The sequence below is a fragment of the Callithrix jacchus genome, chromosome X, assembly GCF_049354715.1.
Source record: "Callithrix jacchus isolate 240 chromosome X, calJac240_pri, whole genome shotgun sequence".
Classification (NCBI taxonomy): Eukaryota; Metazoa; Chordata; class Mammalia; order Primates; family Cebidae; genus Callithrix; species Callithrix jacchus.
Window position 1 is genome coordinate 143,804,384 of NC_133524.1, and position 19,096 is coordinate 143,823,479.

Consider the following 19,096-nt stretch of genomic DNA (forward strand, 5'->3'; position numbering starts at 1 on the left):
AACTAGAAAAGACTTAGAAAACATTTAAAATACTGAAAATGCTATAAAAGCAAGTCAAAAATCAATTAAAACAATTGTATGATAGAGTGAAAGATGGCACATCAAATCATGTTTCAGAATCATTTACTAGGCTACTCAGTGTTTTTGTAAAATATTGATGATGCATTATTTGAAATCGTTTATAGGAGAATGGCACAAAATTGTTGACCCAGACCTAAAATCTAAGTATAAACACAGATAAGTGTGTGGAAAGTTCCATATCTAAATTTTATCAAATATTGTATCCACATCATGATGTTAGTGTTATGATAACATTTAATTACTGTAGTTCATATGTTTCATACCTTTTATGTGTTTTGCAAGTTGTTCTGGAATACATAGGAAATATGCTCATGGTAAGAAAAAAAAGGGATCAACAAAAATATATTTTTCTTTGACAGAATTCTGATGTAATAATAACTAGGAAAAGTATAAAATTTGTTTTTGGCAGTTATTTTTCCTCTTTTGAGCTCTGTACAGTTAGAGTTCTTGCCTTTCCATGTTCCTGACTCCTAACCCTTATAAATGTAAACTTATTTTAAATTATTGAGGATAAACTAATTGATTCACATTAACAATGGGACAAAATTATACAATAGGAAGAAAGGTCTAGAATGAGTATGTAACAATTAAACCAGTTTTTTTCATGTGCTAGGACTACAATATGGTAACTAGTAAAATTTTTAGTATACACAGAAGTGCTGAATTATATGTAGTTATTTATGCTGGAAATATTTATCACTTTATAAAATTACATATATTTTAAGTATTCTCTAGTTTGCCATTTTATTGTCTTAGTGGTCTTATTTGAAGACAAATTTTAATGTTTTCAAAGTCTATTTTATCAACTTATGAGTCAATTTTATTTTTATACTTTGATATCATATAATAATGGTCAAACATTTTCTGTTTTATGAAATTTGATAGTTTGCCATTTTGGTCTAAGATTGTGTTAATTTCTGCATGTGGTTTGAAATATGGACCAAGGTTCATATATGTATATAACATTTGCCTGCATCTTATTGTGTAAATACTATTATTACTTCATTAGATTGACTTTATAGCTGAGTCAAAATCAACTGGTGACATGTATGGATATTCCTGGTCCTTCTATTCCACTTCTCCATCCTTTTTCAGTACCACACTATATTGGCTAATCTAGTTTGACAGTAATTCTAGAAATTACAACTGTAAATTCTCCAACTTTGTGATTCTCTTTCAGGTTGCTTTGGATATTTTATTTTATTTCCCTTTAGATCAATTTTAGAATCATCATGCTAACATCTGCAGATTTTTGGGGGGGACATTGGTTGGAATTGCATTAACTCTATAGATCAGTAGAACTCTGTAAATCCATAGATTTGAATCCTTCAATCCATAAATATGATAGTCCACTTAACTAGTAATTATTTTCTTAGGGTATTTACACTCTTATCATACAGATGTTTTTGGTTTCCTATTGATACTGTAACAAATTCACATAAATTTGGGTGTTTACAACATAACATTATTATACTAGAGCCTAAAGATCAGAAATCTAAAATAGGTCTATCTTGGCTAAAATTAAGGCATTGGCAGGGCATTGTTCCTTCTGTTGGCTCTACAGGAGAATCTAGTTGATTGCAATTTTTGGATTCTAGTTCCTTTCTCCATTCTTTTGCTCATGGCATTTACCTTCACCTCTAGTCAATACTATAGCATTTTCCAATGTTTCTGTCATTCTGCCCAGCTTCCTCCTCTTTCTAACAGTCCTTGTGATTCTCTTGGGGTCACCTTAGATAATCTAGGATAATTCCAATCTCAAAATATTTAATTTAATCATATCTGCCAGGTTCTTTCTATCATAAAACGTGTTGTTTTTGAATTCAGGGGTACTCTGTAAACATCGTTTGGCAGGGTGCGGGGTGGGGGGGCTATCATTCTGCCTACCACAGAGATCTTGTACATTTTCTGTAGAGTTTTACCTAAGCATTTTACTTTTAGATTATTTTATGTTTTAATTAGCTTGATTTAATCATTGCATTATGTATGCATATATCAATACTTCATGTTGTACACCTTAATTAGATACAATATTTATAACACATAAACCTTAATAAGTTGGAAGAAAAAAATGCTGAATACAAAAAAGTATTTCACTATTAGAAAAACCATAAATACCAGTGAATACTGCTCTTTTTGAGAATTCATAAAGAGATACGATAACAACTAAAGTCCCTTTTCTTTCATTTTAGGATATCATTTAAAGCTATATAAGTAAACATGCATTCACTATGATACAGTTTTAGAAATTATATACTAAAAATTGGAAGATTCTGTGTACATACAGTAGTTCCAACTGAAAGAATTTTTTGACAGTTGAATGCCGCCGCCGCCCCCCTCAAAGATTCTATGTATTGTATTAGTACAATTGTTTTCATTACAGAAAAGATACTTCAACAGATTTTTTTTAGTTTCAAACATTAATGGTCTTGTATGTATCCATACATTCTGAATCTAAAAAATAAAAATCCTGCCTGTAACTATATAGTAATTTTTTTTCTAGCTTTTCCCTTTCGGTTTTTATGCTGTAGCCTCTATTTCAGTTGGAATAAAAATTGTATTAATCACTTACTATTTATAATTTTTTTTACACATTTCCACAATATAAGTAGCTTATTTATAACCTACTTCCCAAACATGCATTCTAGTTTCATGCTGCAGATGGCCTCACAATCTGCTGCTTGTCTTTCTCTTGCTCTCTGTGTGTGTGTGTTTTCCTCTGTCTCTCTATTAGGTTAAGAGTTAAGAAATGTCACCACAAGGAAATGGGGAAAGAAGCCTAGGAGATATCTCTTGAGTATCAATTCTATCATACCCTTCCTATCTTCAAATATACCCTTAAAAAATGGGGAAAAAAGAAAAAGAGTGAAATACTCTTGAGTGGACTATGCTTACCTCTTCACAAATTGGTGACATACAATTTGAAAGGTATTTTAAGTCAATCAGAAAATGTTTTAGTTTTTGTGAAAAAATGGACACTGTGTATCAGCAATGAAGGAACCTGAGAGCAGGAGAGTCTTTTGGGAGCTCTAAAGGAGGAGCCTTGCAAATGATGACTAGTTGATAGGTGAGAAAAGTTTAGAGAATTTGGGCATCTGGAGTAAAACCTCTCAGGTGACGAACAATGGCTGTGGCCTCTATACAGTGTCTTTCTCATTTGAGCCAAGCCTCATTTGGCAAAAAGAGAGAAATTCTTGAAGAACCTGAGTGGATGTGTTTTCTCAGGAGTCCACTGTTCCTATGTATAGTCTCCTAGAAGGCACAAAAAGTTCCTTGAAGTAGCCCCGCACTGAAGAGAGGGTGCACAGGACCCAAAACAGGCATTGCTGTGCTTGCAGCTACAGCCCCATCCCCAGGGACACCACGTGCGCAGTACATGCTGTACATTGCTCTTCTCAAGAAGGCGACATTCATGATTTAGTCCACATGAATGACACCTCCCTGCGAAGGGCACTGCACGCTGAATGGCTGAATGTGGCATCCCAGACCAAATGCTCCCCATTCATACAGCTTTTATTCGAGTCCCTATAGGTGTATTATGGCTTTGCATGGCCACCAAGATTTCTGCCAGTGAACTATGACACTTCTAGCCCCCAGCACTCCCCTTTTCATCCTGCCCTGAGTGAGATTTTTACATGCAGACGTTTGTTTTTTATTTTTGTTATTGTTTTGAGACAGAGTCTGGCTCTGTCACCTAGACCTGCATGCATTGTTGCAATATCGGCTCACTGCAAGTTCCACCTCCCACGTTGAAGCGATTCTACTGCCTCAGCCTCCCGAGTAGCTGGGATTAAAGGCATACAACACCATGAACAGATAATTAACATGCACATTTTTAGTGTTAGCAAGAATAGAGCTTTTCACTTCTTTTCCTTAGAGGAGAGTAATCCTTGTCTGGATTATCCCATTGGTTTTCACGTTATTTTACTTGTCTCATTAAACATCTTCATGGGCCAGGGGCAGTGGCTTATGCCTCTGTTCCCAGCACTTTGGGAGGCCGAGGCAGGCAGATCAAGTGAGGTCAGGAGTTCGAAATCAGCCTGGCCAACATGGTAAAACCCTGTCTCTACTAAAAGTACGAAATTGGCCAGGTATGGTGGCTTGTGCCTGTAATCCCAGCTACTCAGGAGTTTGATGCAGGAGACCCCCTTGAATCTGGGAGACAGATGTTATAGTGAGCAAAGATTGCGCCACTGTACTCCAGCCTGAATTTCAAAGTGACACCCTGTCTCATAAAAACAAAAACAAAAAAAACCCCTTAAAATTACTGGTTAAATATACAGGACGAACCAGCCACCAAAGTTTCTGTTGTCCTAAAACTCCAGCTGTGCTGCACAGACCCAGTTTCCAACAGAAAAACCACAGAATACAACAACCTGGATGTAAAGAAGCAGAGAAGAGTCAGAGGGTGCCAGGTTGGAGAGAGCAGAAATTTCATTTATTCTTCAGGGTATGGAGTGTAAAGAACCCATAGAAATTAATACGAGAGACAGACAAGACAGATGATGGGCTGGAAGATAAGACATGCTACTTTATTTCTCGTAGCTTCATGCTGCTTTATAGTTCATTTATTTGGGGGAACTCTCTCTCTGTGTATGGGTGTTATTAACAGTTAAATACAGCTCTAAGCTTTTGAGCTCTAAGATTTACTGTTTGCATTAATATATTTTCCATGCTTTTACTTTTACCTAACTTGCACATAGGTCTTTATATTTAAAATGTTTGTTTTAGAAAGTATATAGTTGTTTCTTATTTCTATATAATTTGATAATTTCTGTCTTAATGGAAGCATTTAGATCATTTGTTAGTATGATTATATACATGCATTGAAACTGGTTGGCTTTCTAGTTTTTTTCTTAGTATTTATATCATTCGGTTATATTTTCTCCACTCTTGGCTTATTAATTAGGTCCCTCTAAAAAAATAGCAGTTGCTCTAGGGTTTACAAAGTTCATATTTAATTCATCACAGTCTATCTTCAAGGAATATTTTACTAGTTCGTGTATAGTTTGAAAACTTTGATAGTACGCTTACAATTCACCCCATCCTTTGTCATATTTTTGTTAATTACTTTTATTGACTGATTAATAAAATGTCCTCTATGTGAACCCCAAAAATTTAAGACAGGTCTCAGGTAATTTAGAAAGTGAATTTTGCCAAGGGTGAGGATGTGCACCCACGACACAGCCTCAGGAGGTCCTGGTGACAGGTGCCCAAGGTGGTCAGAGCACAGCTTGGTTTTATACATTTTAAGGAGAAATAAGACATAGGTCAACTTATGTAAGATGAACATTTGTTCAGTCTCGTCTGGAAAGGAGGGACAACCCTAAGCAAAAGTGGGACACCTCAAAGTGGGGAGGAGACTTTAAGGTCACAGGTAGGTGACAGACAAAAGGTTGGATTTTTTTTTGAGTTACTGATTAACCTTTGCAAAGGAGGCAGTCAGATAAGCATCTATCTCAGTGAGCAGAGGGCTGACTGTGAACAGAATGGGAGGCAGGTTTGCCCTGAGCACTTCCCAGCCTGACTTTTCCCTTTAACTTAGTGATTTGGGGGCTGTGATCTTTCCCGTTTACAACCAACCATATCTTCATCTTTATTACTTTCTCAGTTTTTAATTTGTGTAGATTCACAATTCTGCCTATTTTTTCTGCCTGACAAAAATGTGTTAACATGTCTTGTAATGCATTTCTACTGTAGTGAATAACCTAAATGTTCTTTGAAAAAAAAATGTCATTTTTGTGTTTATTACAGATAATTGTGACCCAACAAAAGAAATATTTCTCTCTCAAAATAGTTTGCTTTTTCCTAACTGTAAATTTCTAAGATATCTACTCTTCCTATCTCTGTGCTAAAATTCCTCATTTGCTCATCCATGATGTCTGCTTTTTCCACTACTGATGTGGTTTGGATCTGTGCTCCTACCCAAATCTGAGATTGAACTGTAATGAGTAATGTTGGAGGTGGGGCCTGGTGAAGGTGTTTGTAACATGGGAGTGAAATTCTCATGAACTGTCTAGCACCATCCCTTTGATACTGTTTTCAATATAGTGAGTAGTTAGTTCTTACAAGATCTGGTTGGTAAAGTGTGTAGAATCTCCCCAATCTCTCTCTCCCTTCTTTTCCAACCATGTGAGGTGCTAGTTCCTCCTTTGCCACAGATGAAAGTTTCCTGGGGTCTCCCAGCCATGTTTCCTGTATAGCCTACAGAACTATGAGCCAAATAAAGATACCTAAAAATGTTGAAAAAGCTTTTGCATTGGATAACAGGCAGAAGTTAAAATATTTTGGAGGACTCAGGGGAAGACTGAAAGATGAAGGCAAAGTTCAATTTTCCCAAAGTCTTGTTAAATGCTTGTCACTACATTGCTGATAGTGATATGGACACTTAAGGCAAAGTTGAGGAGGTCTCAGATGGAAATGAGGAACTTATTGGGAAGTGGGGTAAAGGTCACCTTTGTTATGAATTAGCCAAGAAATTGGTGGCATTGTGGCCCTGCCCTAGCAATCTGTGGAATTTTTTAACTTGACAGTGATGATTTAGGGTTTCTAGTAGAGGAAAATCCTAAGCAGCATAGCATTCAATATGGATCCAGGTCATTTCTAATAGCTTATGCTCATATGCACCAACAAAAAAATGATGTAAAACTGGATCTTATATTTAAAAGAAGGAAAGCAAGTATAAAGGTTTTGAAAATGTGAAGCCTGGCCACAAGGTAGAAAAGAAAAACCCATTTTCTGGCGAAAAATTCAGACCAACTGCAGAAATCTGCATAAGTAAAGCAGAGCTGAATGTTAATAACCAAGACAATGGGAAGGCCTCAGAGACCTCTGTAGTAATCCCTTCTCCCATCACAGGGCAAGAAGCCTAGGAGGGGAGAATGCTTTCCTGGGCTATACCTAGCATCCCCACTGCCCTGTGAAGTATCTGGACGCTGCTCCAGTACCAACCTCGGCCTAAATGGCCCCGGTACAGCTTGAGCCACTGGTTAAGCTGTAGGGACTATAGGGAAGACATGATTGTATTTTTAATGAGAAGGACATGAGATTTGGGAGGGGGCAGGGCAGAATTTTATGGCTTGGATGTGTGTCCCCACCTAAATCTCAGGTTAAATTGTAATCCCCAATGTTGGACGTGGGTCCTGGTGGGAGGTGATTGGATCATCGGGGTGAAATTCTCATGAATGGTCTAACCCCGTCCCTTTGGTGCTGTTCTCACGATAGTGAGTTCTCACAGTAGTCTGTTTAAAAGTGTGTAGTACCTCCCCCATCTCTCTTTTCCTCCTGTTCTGGCCATGTGAGGTGCTCACGCATCTCTGCCTTCTGCCATAATTATAAGCTTTATGAGCTTTCCCTCCTCTTCCTATACAGCCTGTAAAACCTTGAGCCAGTTATACCTCTTATTTTAATAAATGACCCCATCTCAGTTATTTCTTTGTAGCAGTGGAAAACAGAGTAATACAACTAAATAACTAAATATATTAATTATAGCTATGGTAAAGTCTCTCTTTCTAACCATCCTGACAACTGGATCATCTCTCGGTCTGATTTTATTTGTCTCTTGATAGTAAGTTTTCTCATGTTTCTTTGTAAATGCATTTTGAAATTTGCATTTGATGCTGAACATTGTTTATATAATAGTAAAGAAAGTAGTAAATAATTTCACCTGGAAAGAAACATGTCTTTTTTTCCCCCTCAGGCTCTGATTATGTGATAGTGGCATTTGAATCAATCTTGTCAGTTATTAACTTGGTATTGGGTTTTGTTGTTCTGTTAATTACCTTAAGAGTAATACAGTCTTCAAATTTCTCCAGCATTGCTTTGTGCATAGGGTGATAATTTAGGTTCCAGAGACATTTTCTCTGTCTTCCGGGCTTACGCATTGATCTTTGACATCTGCGCACATGGAAAGCACATCGGAATATGTCTCCATGTTGCATCTCTTTCCCCAGTGGTAGACTTTCCTTGCTTACTCCTTAGGGCTTGCTAGGCCACTGCAAATTACCTTACTTTCTTTGTCATAGATGAGCCAGTCTCTGTATGCCATTTCTCATTGGCAGGGCATGCTCTTCCTTAAGATCAAGCTGACTAATAGATCTTTAACCTGTAGTACTGAGTTGTTGAAGAAAAATCATGAATTTGGTGTTCATCTGAATTTTTCACACATGCAATATGTATATGCGTTGTTAAGTTGAAATTCACATTCCTTCCTCTTTCATACACACTAGGCAGAAGAGGAACTGGATTTATGTTTTGTTTTTGTTTCTTTCCTTTCATTCTTTGCTCCTCTTTTGTTTATTTTAGAATAATTTTAGGTTCATGTAAAAGTTGTAAACACATTACCGAGAGTTCCCATATAGCATCACCCATCTTCCCCTAAGGTTATCATCTTACATAACAATGATACATCTGTGAAAACTCAGAGTGGCACAATAACATTAACAGAACTATAGACATTTACATTTCCACCCTTTTTCCCACAAATGTGATTTTATTGTTTCCTTAAGTAGTGAAATATATCAGTTTTCCTTTGGTTTTAATGTCCATGACAGTTTTGAAGAGTCAAATCTGTCCGTTCAGCCATATTCTAGAATGCCCCTCAGATTGAGTTTTTCTGATATTTTCTTTTGATTTCATTATGGTTCTGAGATTTTTGGGGTGGAATACCATGAAAATGAAGTGGCCTTCTCACTGTATCATATCAGACAGTAAGTCAACATGACTTAACACCAGTGGTGTTAACCTATAAATATTTGGTTAAGGTGGTATGTTTTCCAGTTTCTATACTGTAACATCACTACTTTTTTCCCTTTACTCACATAATTCTTTGGAAATGAGTCATAGAGCCCAGCCTACATTCAAGTAGAGAGGCAATACATTCCACCTCTTGGGAAATAAGGAGAGTATCTACACATATAATTCAGAATTATTTTGTAAGGTAGTTTTGTAACTTAGTCAATTCAGGTTACCATAAATCTGTTGGCACATAAACAACAAAAATTTATTTTTCACAGTTCTGGTTTCTGGAAGTCTGAGATTAGGGTGCCAACTGGATCAAGATTTGGTTAGGGTCCTTTTCTGGGGTTCAAACTACTACAGACTTCTTGTTATGTCCTCACACAGCAGAAAAGAGGTGACAGAACTCTCTGGGAGCCTTTTTTGTAAGGGCACCAATCCCAATGGTGAAAGCTCCACCCTCATGACCTAATCACCTCCCAAAGTACCACCTCCTAATAGCATTCACATTGAAAATTAGGATTTGAACATATAAATCTGGGAAGGATATAAACAATCTATAACACTACCTTATCCCACATGCAATTATTCAATAGTTTATTTATGTACTATGTACTGCTAGGTATTAATTTTATTATTTGCATTTTAATCAAATACTGTTGTTACTAATTATTCAGCTTTGGCAAACTGGAAGCTCTTTTAGAGTGCATCATTTTATCCTTATTTTTAGAATACTCTCTTATTTTCTGGTACTTCAGATTCCTCAAGTTTGTAATTCTCTTGTAATTTTCCTGCTCTAGACCTAGAATCACCAATCTTTCTAACAATTCTAGGTTTCTTTTATTAGAGAATGAAGTATAAAAGCTAATATTTGAGGTATGATATTTAAAATAATACTTTGCCGTCTTTATATTCCAGAAGCTATTTACCTTGGCTAAGACTGGAATGTGGTGAAAGGATTTGCAACAGAAATTATTAGTAGTCATAGGATATTCTTTAAACATGCACAGTAAAATTAAAGTTTTTTGTATGCATATACTCCTATGAATTTTAACACATGTATAAACATCACCACTTTCAAGATAGAAAACAGTTACATCACAGTAAATAGTTTCCTTCTGCTGTCACTTTGTAGTGAAGCTACCCTTAAGCCCTGACAGTAAGTAAACTATTTTCTATTAATATAAGTCATCATTTAAGGGATCTCATATAAATGGAATCATGCAACATGGCACATTTTTCAGACTGGTTTCTTGCACTCAGCAAAATCTTTGAGATGAATCAAGTTGTTATGAAATAGTATTCCAGTGAATGGATGTACCATACCCATTGAAGGAAATTTGAGTTGTTTATGGTGTTTTTGCCTTCTAAATAACATATATGAATGGAAATTAAGCACATAACAAGGCTTAGCATCATTAGTTATTATGGAAGTACACATTAAAACCATAATCAGGTAATACGTTACTCCCACTAGGAGCCAAAATTTTTGAAAGGTTAAATACACTAAGTGCTGCTAAAGATGAGAAACTGGAAATCTGGAACTGTAAAACTTTGGAAAGCAGATTTTAGTTTTTTTTTTTTTTTTAAGTTAATCATAAATCCACCATATTATCTTGCCATTCCAAGGAAAATGTCAAAACAGTACCTTCTACATGAGTGTTCACAGCGGCAGCATTCACGGTAGCCAAAAATTTCACACAGCTGAAATGTCATCAGCAGGTATACAGATGAACAATTCATGGTATATAATATACAACCATAAAAAATATGATTAAAGAAGCTAGCCAAAAGAGTACATACCTTATCTTCTGAAAACAAAAGCATAACAATTAGCAGTATCCAAGGCAAACATATTATGTAGATTAAGAATAATCACCTGGTGGAGATGGGGTTAGCAGACAACAGGAAATAATATTGTACTTTCTAATGTAGGTATATAAAACATATAACGTTTCAGTCTCTGTGGGGTCTTTGGTATGAGTAGGGAAACTCAAAGGAAAATATAAAAGTAAATTAAGCCCATGTAAAATCTCTTTCTCAAGAGTTCTAAACTAAACCTCCACAAAATACCAGCAAACTGAATCCAATAACATATTAAAACCAAATTTATATATGCAACATAATACAAGAGAGGCTAAAGAATATTTCAACTAAATATTAACACTAACCCAACAATAATATCCATACAACATAAGCACATGCACATCCAATTACAATTCCACACCAACCGTACACATAGATTACTCTGACCACTACCATATAAACATGCAAAAGTGAAGAGAAACTCAGAGTAGTTACATAGACAAGTCTATGGGAAATGCTAGAGTACAGGAAGGAATGGGGAAGATAATGGTACCAGCCTGCACTCCGTACCATTCTAACTACTATGTTAGGTGACAGAGAACAGCAATGTCTCTAATTTATATTACAACCTAAATTTTCTGACACAGCTTAGGTTGACATATGATATACAGTTACTAGCTTTAGGCAAAGAAATTCACAAATACAAGTTGTCAACTCAACAAATCCTAAAATGATTTAAAGGAGCTTGTATCAGAAATGACACCAGTTTCTACATCATTTCTCAACAGAAGAATGTAAAATTTACAATTTACTCCTCAGGCACTGGCCCAGTGCTATGATTGATTAAGTCCAAAAGAGAGTGGCTCTTGACATCGTCTCTCTCATTAAGTCATATGTTAATAAGAACCCAAGAAAAATTAGGGAAAAAAGCAAACGCAGTATTTAGTCCTACTCAAAAGGCTTGCAACATTTATTCATTCTCAAGTGATTCTTTAGTCACATCATTCATTCACATATAATGTAAAAATGTTCACATTAAAAAGGTAAGGAGACCAACTGAAAAAAAAGTTTTCAGCACTGTCTTCATTTCTAATTACATGTTGACATGAGAGAAGATTTTCTGAGCACTGGCAAAGTAATAGGCTTTGAGAAAGGACAGTACTATCAATGAGTGAAAGGGTAAAGGTATTTGGGGTTCAGATGGAAAGGTATTTGTGTAGGGACAGAATTTGAGCAATTCTCTTAAAGGATACTTAAATACTATAAGCAAAACTGATTGATGAGAACAAGGTAGGTTCCTTTCACAATGAGCAAATGATAAATTTCAGTACTTCAGGATTACTCACCAACAATCCCTGATGTCCCACATTGCTATGTTGTTATCTCTCTTGACTCCCATCTCATAATCTCGTTTACTACGGATCTAAGGTAATTAATCTAGAGTTTTTTTTTTTTTTTTTTTTTTTTTTTTTGAGATGGAGACTGGCTCTTTTACCCAGGCTGGAGTGCAGTGGTGAGAACTTGGCTTACTGCATCCTCCACCACCTTGTTCAAGCGATTCTCCTGCCTCAGCCTCTCCTGCCACCACATCTGACTAATTTTTTGTATTTTTAGTAGAGACAAGGTTTCACCATGTTGCCCCAGGCTGGTCTTGAACTCCTGATCTCAAGGTATCCACCTGCCTTCACCTCCCAAAGTGCTGGGTTTACAGGCGTGAGCCACCACTCCCAGCAATCTAATTTGAAGATAACAATTCTGCCAGTTATCTGAGATTTGGATATCTGAGACTTCTGCTCATGTTCCCTTGCTTGCAACTGTCCAGAAGGAAGTTTGTCCTCTCCATTAAATGCAGAGAACATCGCATATTCCTTAATATTTCTGTGCATTACAGGAAGACTTATGATAGCCTGTGCCCCTAAAGATGTGCTCTCAAGACAAACTGGCCATCTAAACACTGTCTTCTTTCTTCCCAGTCCCAATTCTATAGAGGACTTTTGTCCTCATTTTTCACAGGCTTTCTAATATAAAAAATTTGACAAAATAGAGAAGAACTCCATCCAGTATAGACACTATAGATGTAATGAAGCTGTGCTGGCAGAGTTAGAAATTCCTTCTTCCAGATGTATGCTACCATGTGGCCCTGGGCTTAATCACTCTGCATTTAGTTTAGTAAGAGTAAATTATCGGAGCCATCTTACACAGTAGCCCTGTACTTCTTTTGAGTTTGTAATGGATAATAATGAATATTCTGTCACAAGTGTTTCTTTTGTTCAGTGAATAAAATGATTCTAAATATCTCAGCCCTTTTACTGAATTGTTTGAAATCCATGAAAAGCAACCAAAGTTAGATTCTATAGAAATATTTACACACATCAATTTTCCCTTTGTCCACTTACCTTTTCTCTTAAATATTTGGGCCCTTGATGTAGCTCCCCAAAGTTCTCAAGGGAAAAAAAATAGGCCGAAAACAATACTCTCCCCCTGAAACATTAGTACAAGTACTACTTTGGTTCCTTTGCATCACCCATTCCTCAGTAGCTTCAAAGTAGTCTTTACAACAACCTAGCACATAGCAAGAGAGTCTAAGACCCACTGCTCCATGAAACCACACACACAGACACAGACCAAAGTAAACAAGATTAAAAAGAACTAAAATACAAAAAAAAAAAACATAAAACTAACTATAAACAATATTAAGCCATCTAAAAGAACTCTAGCAACATATAATGCAAAGTTCCAACAACATATGCACAAATTAATATGCAAATAACAAAAAGAAAATTCAGAATTCCAAGCAATGTACATAAAGAAATACCAATCAAAACACTAATAACAAAATGTACACCAAATCTGTAAACAAATTCAAACACATATAATCCCGAAGGAGCCAAAGGCAAACAAAGCAAAACCGTACACATGAAGCAAACTGGTGAGAATAGCAAAAGCAAGACAAAAACACAGATCAAACCTCAAACAATAAAAACCACAAAATCCCCACACTACATGCACACAAAAATGTATGGGCACATAAACCAAGGCACACACGAATACATATATCACTCCCCCCATCACGATATAAACACCAACAAATGTGCTAAGACAAATTTTAAAAAGTCACAGTGGCCAACAAATATACCAGGAGTATCTGGGACTCTCAGTGACCAAGGAAATCCTATGAGTGCAAGAAGGACAGAAATACTTACAATGATGAGTAGCCACATGACGTTGAATGGTAATACTGTTAAGAAAGGAAACAGAGTAGTTTTCTTCTGTTTCATTATAACCTACATTTCCCGTCAAGTTCTTGAGTCAGGGAGGGGGCATATGGTTGTTTTGAGATGGGAAACAAATTAAAACTTTACAATCCACATTTGCCAACACTTGATTGTAATTTAATGTAGTTTACCTGAAAGGGGGCATCAGGCTGTCTCTCATTTTTCAGCACAGAAGTGTAAAAGAGGTACTGCTCCAGTCCTGTCTCTTTGTCTTTCTCTTTCTCTCATAACAGCTATAGTTTAAGAAAAGATACCCTGAAAACATGGAAAGAGAAAAGTCAATATAAAATTTCCGAATTTTTAAGAGGTCTGAGAAGGGAGTTAGCGTGTGGCCTGGAGCAGGTGATCCTGACTACCAAGGGAAAATGGGGAGTAGTACTCTACAATGGAGGTAAGGGAGAGTATGTCTGAAATACATCAGATGGCTCTTAGCATTACTATGCCTTGTGATTAAAGTCAATAGAAAATGATGACAACCCAATCCTGGCAGGACTACTCATGGCCCAGACCCTTCAGAAAGGAAAGTTTAGGTTACTCCACCAGGTACAAAATCATGGCTGTCTGAGATACTTGCTGAAGACAAAGGGAATGCAAAACAGGTGGTAAAGAAAAGGAGTTGCAAATACCAGCTACCACCAAATGACAGTTACATAAATGAGAACTGTAGTTCTCATGAGCATTTTCTACTTATATTTTTATTAATATATTTCTCTATTTGTTTTCTTGTCTCTCTTATCTCCTCATCATGTAACGTAAGATGTACCAATATAATATCATAGTTATTAAACATTGTTAACTTTAAATCACAGTATTTATGTTATGGAATGTCACAGAGAAGAGTAAACATCACTCCAGGACTTTATGTCCTCTTCTGGCGAAGTGGTTAGTGAATTCTGGGTTGTACAAATGGTAGTTTTATCACATTAAATGAAATTATGACCTTGGTATTTTTATCGTGTGATGATTAAATATAATTTAAGGAGATGTGTAGAAGTGTCAGTATGACATGGGGTAAACTTGTGATGATTAATTCTATGTTTCAACCTCACTGAGTCATGGAGTACCCAGACATTTGGTCAGTCATTATTCTGGGTGTTTCCATGAAGGTCTTTTTGAATGAGATTAGCATTTAAATCAATCAGTAGAAAGAGTAAAGCAGATTGCCCTCCCTAACGTGAGTAGGCCTGCACCAATCAGATGAAGGTCTAAATGGAACAAAAGGGCTGACTCTCCCCTGAGTTAGAGAGAATTCCTCCTCCCTGACTGCCTTTAAACTGGGGCATCTCCTTTTTTTTTAATCACTGTACCCAAATTAAAACCTTGGCTCTTCCTTGGTCTCAAGCCTGCTGGCCTTTGGACTTGATCTACAAAATGGTTCCCCTGATTCTTTGATCTCGGGACTTGAAATGCAATGATACCATCAGCTCTCCTGGGTCCCCAGCTTGCTGATTCATCCCCTGCAGATCCTGGAACTCGCCAGCCTCCATAATTGCCTAAGGTAATTCCTTACAGTATCCTTATAATAAATATCTTAAGACATTTATGTTTTACATAGACTTCCATATTTCATCAATCATTATTCTGGGTGTGTCTTTGAAGGTCTTATAAGACTTGATCCAGAATCTGAGGGTGCCTGGGGTGCCTGTGAAAAGTATCTCATGTAGGTTTTTTGAGCATTTATTGCTTTTTCTCCACAAAAGAACTACTACACTAGGAACAAGATTTGTGACAGGAACATGGTTGTTTTCCTTTTTCTGTGAATGTCATATATATAATATACATACAGATACTATTTATGTTTTTCAGTTGGTCTTTTTAAGTATTATGTGAACAGATAAAGTGATGAGACTATGTATCAACATGTCTGTATATATACATATAACTTTTGCATATGTAAAGTTTCCATAATTATATATACACACATGTTCATACATATCTATATATCATCACTTCATCCGTTCACATAATACTTAACAAAAAGACCCCCTAAAAAATGTAAATAGTTCAAATGAAAGCAAATTTGGGGTATGATATCAAACTCTACTGATACGATAATATCATCATGAATACACAGGAATATTAGAGGGAATTTGAGATATCTAAGCCCTGAGGAGATCACTTGGTAAGATGGTTTATGTAGTTTGGAGTTCAGCAGAATGTTATTTGCACTACCTAAAATGAAGGCTTAAATATTATGAGAAAAGAAGATCAGTGTAAACGTTTCACAGGTTTTTAAGGCAAGAAGTGTATTTTTGCTGTATAGAGAGTAAAGATTAAGAGGTACAAGAGAAAAAGTATCATGTTCCTCCCTCAAATCTTATTTCCTGTGTAGTCTGTTATTTTGTGGAGAAAAAGCAATAAATAATTGAAAAATCTCATGAGAGACTTTTCCCAGGCACCCTCAGTCTGGATCAGATTGCTCGAGAGGTACTTCAGAAAGTAACTGGAAATGGTTCATCACTAAAGCCTGGGCACCAAGGCACAAGGCAGTGCAGTATTGTGACTGAAATTCCACTCATCATTACCAATGCCACCACAAATGTCGTCCATGTTGCACATTACTCTGCTCAGAAGGGTGCCATTCAAACATTCATCTGTATGAAAAACACCTTCCTGAACAAGGCACTATGCAGAGCATGGCTGATGCTGGTGGCCCTGACCATCTTAACAGTGATATGAAGCCCTAAGGAAGCTACAGATGAGGCTATTCCCAGAGAAGCTCCTTTTCTAGGTTTTACCCCACAGAATGCTCTTAAAGGGGTTTTTATGAGTTGACCCATCACTGAGTGGGTAGTTGTGACACTTAGGAAATGGCACCTGTGTGCAGGTAGCCATGTTCCTGTCCCCAGGGCAAGCACTGAGGTTGTACCTGTTGTGCATTATTTCACTCAAAGAAGTGCCAAACAAATTTTTAGACACATGTATGGCACTTATTGAAGTGAAGCACTACACACAGCACCGCTGAAATATCCATCACTCCACCTCACTATGCCATTTCAGTCAGAATCCCAATGCTCTCAGTCCATTAGGAATAGGCAGAATATACACTCAGTAGATTAAAAAAGAAACAAAACCCTCTTCCCTCTCCCTTCTGCCTCCTGTGTGTTTCCCTGACTGCTAATTACTTTACCTGCTGCACATTTAATGAGACAGATTTCAGGACAGAGAGAATAACCATTGTCCTTTTTCCCTCCTCCTCAGACAGCATACTTGACTGAATTGTTCTGCTAATTTTCAATTTAATATAGTTGGCACATGAACAACTACTTTGTATGCCTCAAAGGTCACTCCTTAGATAGAAAAGACCACTCAAGTGACTCATCATATCTATCTATTGCAGGCCAGATAGAGCTCAGTTGAAACAATGCTGGAGAGAGTTACCTTCTTTCCAATTTGAAACTTCCTTATATCCTGTGGGCCTTGGCTTGGCATCCTCTGTTCAGAGATGAAGGCCTGCAGCAACAGAAGTCACCACAGTCATGCACTTGCAAATAAATGTTTACACCAAGAAATATATGCAATGCATGCAAATACATATGTAAACAATGAAACAACCCAATAACTAATGTGCACAAAATAGTGAAATGCAAACACAGAGACAAATACTGCATAATCTTACTCATAGGTAGAGTCTAAGAAACTTGATCTCATAAGAGTAGAGAGTAGAATGAGGTTACGAGTCTGAGGAAGGGAAGGGAAAGGGGGCTTGAAAAAAAATTGGTTTATGTGTAGAGGGTCACAGTTAGGAGGGCTAAGTTCCAATGTGTTATTGAGCAGAACAGTGATAACAGTTACCAATATTTTACGGTATATTTCAAAATCACTAGAAGAGAGGATTTTGAATCTTCTCCCCACAAAGAAACGATGGATGTTTGAGGTAATGAAAATGCTAAATCTCTGATTTGATTATTAGATTATGCATATATGTATCAACATATCTCACTATATCCACTATATTCCATCAATATTTGCAATTATGCGTCAATTAAAAAAAGAAATAAAGGAGTAACAATTTTTTTTTCAGACGGAGTCTTGCTCTGTCACCCAGGCTGGAATGCAGTGGCGCAATCTTGGCTCACTGCAACCTCTGCCTCCCAGGTTCAAGTGATTCTCCTGCTTCAGCCTCCCAAGTAGCTTGGATTACAGGCACATGCCACCACACCCAGCTAATTTTTTGTATTTTCAGTAGAGGTGGGGTATCACTATGTTGGCCAGGCTTCTCTCAAACTCACCTCACCCAAAGCATGGCTTTGGGTGAGATGAGGTATTTGGCCACTTGGAAAACAAAATCCATACACATCAGTTGCCAACTAAACACAAAGACATGATTTAAAAGAGCAGATTATCAAATTCTGTCCCATCCTCTGATATGGACATGTAACATTTATACCTTGCTTCCTAGGTTGTGCTTCCTATGGGCTCTGGGAATTGGGTCTCCCTACCCATCTACTTTCTTCTCCCCCCGCCCCCCATCTCTCTATTTCTCTCTTCTACCCTCTCCCCCTCCCTCTTCCCTTCCATACAGATATTTTTATATCAAGGTTCATAGCTACTTTATTTCTAGTAGTCAAAGCCAAAATAGATACAAACTGGAGACAAATGGCCATTAACAGGTGAATGCATTTTTTTAAAAACTGTGGAATAGCTATCAATGGACTACTCAGCCATAAAAACAAATGAACGATTGATGCAAATAACAATGTAGATGAATTTCAATATAATTATGCTAAATCCAAGCAAACTTGCACAACTTACTTACAAAAAAGCCATATCCCCAATAAAATGCACATAGATATGCAAAACAAAACTTTATGAGCCCCACAAATGTTAAAAGGGAAAAAAGTACAAATGTAAATATCCCAAACACAAGGAAAATGAAGATACATACACAAAAGAATCAACACAAACCGAAAATACATGGAAAATAACAAAAGACTTTTTAAAATGTCAACACCATTCAGAAATAAAACATAGTCACAGAAATACATGCATACACACCCACATCCATCCACCCACCCACCCACTCACATATACACACACAAAAAAAGGCAAGCTGAAAAACATATACTAGAGAAAACAACAAAAATATGGCAAAACAACAGGAAGGAAGCAAACATGTCTAAACACACGAATGAAACTACAACTAAAACTCCTAAGCACCTCTCAGTACAAATCAAACCAAACACATAAAACCAAAT

The 19,096-nt window shown here is 36.8% G+C and overlaps 1 long non-coding RNA gene across 2 annotated transcripts in view; it reads right to left on the reverse strand.

The window, feature by feature from the left end:
• The window catches only part of LOC144581165 (uncharacterized), a 68,438-nt gene that overhangs the window by 25,497 nt on the left and 23,845 nt on the right, over positions 1 to 19,096 (reverse strand). For both annotated transcript variants that reach the window (XR_013531694.1, XR_013531693.1), the window contains 2 exons: positions 17,280 to 17,351; positions 1 to 14,153 (listed from right to left, as the gene is read on the reverse strand). The exon at positions 1 to 14,153 is cut by the window's left edge and continues 25,497 nt beyond it. This is a non-coding gene — a long non-coding RNA (uncharacterized LOC144581165). The remainder of the gene's footprint in view (positions 14,154 to 17,279; positions 17,352 to 19,096) is intronic.